At 47.0% G+C, this 6,179-nt stretch overlaps 1 long non-coding RNA gene across 1 annotated transcript; it reads left to right on the forward strand.

Annotated features, from left to right (window-relative positions):
* Positions 1-854: 854 nt before the first annotated feature.
* LOC142021070 (uncharacterized) lies at positions 855-2,258 on the forward strand. Its single transcript, XR_012647591.1, has 3 exons — positions 855-968; positions 1,087-1,187; positions 2,088-2,258. It is a non-coding gene; the product is annotated as an uncharacterized LOC142021070 (long non-coding RNA).
* Positions 2,259-6,179: the final 3,921 nt, after the last annotated feature.

The raw sequence follows: 6,179 nt of genomic DNA on the forward strand, positions 1-6,179 counted from the left end.
ATGAATGTTATTGCTGCATCCACCAGCCTTTTCCCTTTCTGCTGGATGGAACCTAGATTTCTGTAATTGAAGAGGAGGTATAACAACCCTTCCGAACCTCTGTCAGGTACATCCAGGGGCCTGTGCACAGGCACTGACTCTGTGGGTGCTCCAGCGTTCAAACTCCCACTGAAAGAAGAAATTGGGGTTGCTCAGCACCCCCAGGGCCAGTTTAATCTTTCGTGTGGCATAGTGCCCAGACTCTGTCCATGCCACCATTTCGCCTGCCCTCTGCCTTAGGCTCTGTCCTTGCTTGGCCTCTTCCCTGCAAACCCTTGGTCCTTTTACCTGAGGCTCAGCCTCTGCTTGGGCTCTTTTCTGGAGCCCCACTCACCACTTGCTGAGAAGGAGGGAGAAGAGAGGACCACTGACCCTCAAAAACATTGTAGTGTGGTGAGCACCCTGCTCTGGGAGGACAAAGGGTTAAATCCAGCCCTGGAAGAGGGCTGAGGCTATGGAGCCCGCGGCTGAGGCAATTAGCTGCCAGTTAAGGCCCAGCTGGGTCTGTATAAATAGGGGCTCTGGCAGAGGAGAAGAGAAGACTCTTGCTCCAGTTGTGGAGTAGGAGGGGGCCTATTTTCTGAGGAAGTTACGGTGGCTTCCTGAGATAGAGTAGTGCTGGGATAAGATAGGTAGAGCTGGGGAAGCTCTGGTCTGATCTCATTCCCCAGCTCTAGGGCTTGAGACAAGGCCTGAGGGTACTAGGGCTGCAGGGAGGCAGCCCGGGCTGCAGGTCCACGCCCCATTTGCCAGTGATGAGTGGCTGTTTCACATCACAGTTTACCCCTGAGGTAAGGGGCTAAGATGATGACTGGCAGTGGGTCACTGAGGCAAGGTGGGTATTGGAGCTTGGTGGGCCCTGACTGTGAAGCACTGCCATGGAGCAGAACCTTGATAAAATGTGGTGAAGAACAAACAGATGACAGCAGGTGAGCACCATCTCCTGGCTCATGCAGCTGATGAAGCGGGTCTTTGCCCACAAAAACTTATGCTCCAAAATATCTGTTAGTCTGTAAGGTGCCACAGGACTTCTTGTTGTTTTCGAAGCTACAGACTAACACAGCTACCTTGCTGATACTTCTCTCCTGGCAGCGTCTCAGAGACTGGAGTGAGCTCATTCCGGCTGACCAGCAGGAAGCACAACAGTGGTGAGTCATGTCTGGTTACAAATGTTGTCGGCATCTGCATTCATCCTGAATGCTCATGATGTACCTGAGAACATGTAGGCTATCTTGACCCATGTCCACTTGAGTAGCTGGCTTTCCTTGAAGTCCTCTGGTAGAAAAATGTCTGTGTATTGTTGTTGTGTTTCTGGTTCCTTCCCCGCTATCTCCCACGTTTATAATTGAATCCATCTCAGAAGTAATAACTTGTCTTCTACAAATCAAAGGACAAAATAACTCTTCATTGTTATCTGGCAGTCACTTGCCTTGTAGGCCATGTAACAGGAGGCTTTTAGTGCAGTGGGCCAAAAGAAACAAGGAACCTGCCATTGTACTGACTAGTACAATTCCCTGACCAAAAATTGTGGAAAAGGGAAATGTCTGTCTATTTTTATCTTCTCTGAAATCATTAACAGATGCACTGGGAATTCTACAGCTCAGAAAACAAACAACATTTCAGGGCTGAATATCATTCTTGCAACATCTCTGCTTAGAGAGAGCTGTAGAGCTCCAGTAATTCCATCTGGGTTTTACTTTTTCCCCTGCTGATTCTCATTTTGGAACATGGTCAGGTCCTGAGAGTTTGGCTTTTGCGTAATTGAAGCACCAGATCATATTAAATCGAGAGCTAATGGTGATGACTTCTTCTTCCAGTCTGAGTTATCAATTATGAATTAGCAGGCAATCAACGATCAAAGGGATTCTGTTTTCTCAATTGAGTTTGAGGATTTTTGGAATTGGAACAGATGAAATGTTGCTAATGAGTCATTTCAGGAGGGAAGAGACAGGACCCTGGTGCCTTTGGCATACAGCACTGGGCCTGACTGCTCCGCAGAGTGTGTTAGTGTGTCTGCATAATGTACATGTGTGTTCCCTCCAATCTAGGCATGACAAATCGAGGTGGGGAATGAGCATTGTGAAGTAGTCTTATGCACAGTGGCCCTCCGGACACCTTGGAATAAGAAGTCAAGGAGCTGGAGCCGGCCCGGCCTCTTAGAACCTGTAACGCAATAACAAACCATGTTAGTTAACACTGCAATTGGTCAGCGTGCAGTACTTGACTGAGCAGCGCTGAGGTTGTGGGCTCAAGCCTCACCTTGACTGGATTTTAATGGGTGTGACGTTCTATGCCCAGCTGTCCTCTTGACCACCTTAAAAGAGTGGTGTCCAAAAGGAATGTAAGGGAGTGCCACAGAATTCTCCTGTCCCCTCAAGCCACGTGCCCCCCCGAGCCAGGCAGACAACCCCCTCCCACCCAATCACTCACAGAAGCTGCACTGCATGACCTGTGCTGGAGCACAGCTGGAGCCTGCTGGGGCAGGAGGAGGTGCCTCTGCTCTGCTGCCACAAGCTCGTCCCACGACGTGGTGAGGCGCATGCCTGGAGCAGCCAGAGGGGGTGCCTCACGTGCAGGGCTGTCACCACACTGTGCTGCTCTGTTCGCCACGTGTGGTGAATGGGGAGCATGTTGGACGCCGCCGCCTTAAATAATAAACCGGGGAGCCGGAGCCGGAGCCGGCCCTGCCTCTTAGAACCTGTAAATAACAGTTAAAATGACAAGAAAATGCACAAGACCCTGACATGGGACTTTGCTGTGAGGAAGGTTATCCTGCCGCTTCCCCCGGAGAGGACAAAGTCAGCGTCATGTTTTGTTGTGCCCGTATTGTGAGAGGACAGCTGCTGCATGCCGTTTTGTGACTGACTTGGCAAGCTCTGCTTTCGAGCAAGGCAGCCAGCACCGTGCTCCGCAGGTTAGCCCTCGGCGCAGCAGTTAGAAACTTGAAATGGGCCTCTGGGCCCCTCACTTCCAAACAGTGGCCTCAGCCGCATGCACAGGCTGCGGTTCCATTGGCTTCTGCGCACCGCTCCTGTGCGTCAGGTCAGGCACGGGCTGAGGATGCCCCTGAGTTGGGCTGAAGTGCCCACATGCACAGCTGGGCATCCACATCTACAGGTCGTACCCTTTGGCCCAGATCCCTGACTGAACTGTAGCAGGTTTGAGTCTGCGATGGAATTATTTTTGAAATATTATATAGGTCCTTGTTAGTGAGACAGTATAACTAGGGGGGAAGGGGACAATTGCGCAGTGGCCTGGCGATTCACAGGGGCATGTGACTTCTGTGTCAGTGGTGGCCGCTGGAGTCCATATGCCTTTAAATCACCACCAGCATGCTGCTCTGTGTACTACGAGGGCTGGGGGGGAGTGTGTCATCCTCCAGACGTCATGGAGGGCTGGCAGCCCCAGGCCCTGTCCCTTGTGCCCGAGGCCCCAGGGGCCTGTGGAAGCTGTTAGTGCCCCTGAGTGTAACTGTATTCCAGTAAGTGGAATAATATTTCCCTACCTGTCTTTCTTTAAGTCAAGCCCGGCGGTCTCCAGGAAGAAGACAAGAACTCCTGGAGAAGAACTTCGCAGGAGAGTCTCAGAAGAGATCATGGAAAGCAGTTGGCCTCAAGGATTTTAGTTTGTGCCTCCATTGATGTGACAAACCTCGTGCCAGTGCTGGGATTCTGCCATGCAAAGGTAAATGGCTAACATTTGCTGGATTCTATGAAAGGGGGTGGTCAAAAGACAGAGCAGGAGACATCCTGAAGCAGCAGGAGCTGGTTTGTGAATCAAGATTGCAGATCAGCTCTGGGCAACCTGTAGCCTGAGGGCTGCTTATGGCCCATGGGGGTTCTGTTTGTGTCCCGCAAGACATTTTGTTTACCATTTCCCACATGCAAGATTGCTGGATTCCACTGGTTTCCATCTTCCTATTTTTCCTACTGGTATTACTAACATCCACTTCTTCTTAACTGTTTTATTTCTTGGAATCTTTTCATCTGCAGATGTAACAATGGATTCTTTTAATAATTCCTACTGTCTGTTAATATCAGTTAGGTCTCTTAAGGTGCTGAATCTATTTTTGACTGCTAAAGCAAGTCGATCTTGAACGTCTCTATCTGTTTGGAGCAATTTCAGATCAAGCTTGATGTTTCTTACAACATTTTGAATGTTCTTTAATTTTACTCTCAATTTGTGTACCACCGGGACATGAACGCTATAGCAATGGGCACCTGGCATTGTTTTAGCCAATAAGAGAGAATTTCTAAACATTTTACTTATAAGAATAAAATTGATTTGGTTCTTCATGTTCTCTCCTGGACTTTTGCACACCCATAGTTTCCTTAGATGTTGCTTGAACCATGTTTCCTACAATCAAATAATGAATTCTAGCCCATCCTACCAGTCTTTCACCTCTCTCGTTTCTTGAACCTCGACCATGAGGTCCTGTTTATGTCTTCTGTTCGTTCACAACTAACCTTAGCATTAAAGTCTCCCTGAACAATTAGAACATCACCCGATTTACTGTAAGCTTTGGCTTGTTCGAGTTCTTCATAAAATCTGTCTGTCTTCCTCAGTGCTGTCCGCAGTTGGAGCGTAGACCTGGGTTATATTCACATTGAAGGGCTTGCTTTCAAGTTTAACTGACAAGACCCTGTCAGATACTGTCCAATAACCCTTTAATCTATTTGCTTTATTTTGAATTTAAGATGATTCCCACATCCCTTTCATGTTTCTCTCCTCCTGAATAGGGTATTTTGTACTTATCCAATGTAAAAATTTCAGCTCCCTTACATCTCACTTCAGAGTTCCATGACATCTACCTTTAGTCTTTTCATTTCTTACTTGATGTTCTCCAATATCCCACTTGCCAGCAGAGTTGTCACATTCCAAGTAGCAATCTTTGATGTTGTTGTTGTTGTATTTTTGTTTTTGGTTTGCTAACAGTCGCTTGATGACGGTCTGGTGTCACCTGTAGCACATGACACACCCTACCGAACGAGGTTGTTTTGCAACAGCCCTTTGTCGTTCTAATTAAATAGACAGTGGTTTTGGTTCATGATGTGCTTGGGAATGATACAATGGTGGTTTCCCCCTTGCCTTCCATCTGTTATCTTTGGCTGTCTCCGTTAGCCTTTGGTACTCCCGTACCTTCCTGCAAGGCAGCAGGTCGAGCTGCGCTTTGTCTGGCCTCTACTGTCAGACCTGACTGGCATGGGTGTCCCTGCCAGGAGTTAAACTCCCGCTGGCATAGCTCACTGGGACTCACAAGCCCTTTCACCACGCCAAGGTAGCAACTCATGAGAGAAAGAAGTGGATGGCCTGAGGAAGTTTTGCAACTCATGGAAGAAAGAAGAGTAAAGAAAGATCTTTTGAATATGAAAAGTTGAACAAAAATAAAACTAAAATGTGCAGCTGCAAAGGAGAACTGGTTAAATGAACAGCAACATGGAAGTGATACAAAAGAAATGCATACATGAATCCAGGAGGTAACAGGAAGGAAAACATGTTCATCTGGCTGTCTGAAGTTGCAGGATGGTAGTATAATGGAAAAGGATAACATTTTGGAAAGGTGATCAGAATACATTTCAGAACTCAGAGAGTGGAAAAGTTAAGTCCCTCTAAGAATGCAGATGGTCCACCTCTACTCAAGGAAGAAGTAAGGAAAGATTTGAAATGCATGGAAAGAGGAGAAGCGCCTGGTCTGGACAAACTCACAAGTGAAATGTGTGAAGCCTTAGACTTTGGTATTGACACAATTATGAAACTCTTAAATGATATTTACAGTACAGGGCACATCCCAGAAGACTAATCAAGATCTGTTTTATTGCCTTGCCGAAGAAACCACGTGCAGCTGAATGTGAACAGCATAGGACAATCAGACTCATGAGTCACGTGACCCAAATTCTTCTGAAGATTATTGTGAACTGGATTCAAAATCAAATAGTCTGATCTCTGAACAATGTACCTCTGTCTTTCATAAAGCCACTGGTAAGGCAATCTACATTTTAAGGTCATTAATCGAAAGAGCACTGAAGTTCAAAAAGACATATTTGTGTTTCATCAACTCTGAGAAAGCGTTTGACAGAGTGAAACATGTTGGAAGAACTGGATATAGATCGGAAGAATTTGAGAAATTAAAAGCATCTACT

The sequence above is a fragment of the Carettochelys insculpta genome, chromosome 15 (genome assembly GCF_033958435.1).
Source record: "Carettochelys insculpta isolate YL-2023 chromosome 15, ASM3395843v1, whole genome shotgun sequence".
Lineage (NCBI taxonomy): Eukaryota > Metazoa > Chordata > Testudines > Carettochelyidae > Carettochelys > Carettochelys insculpta.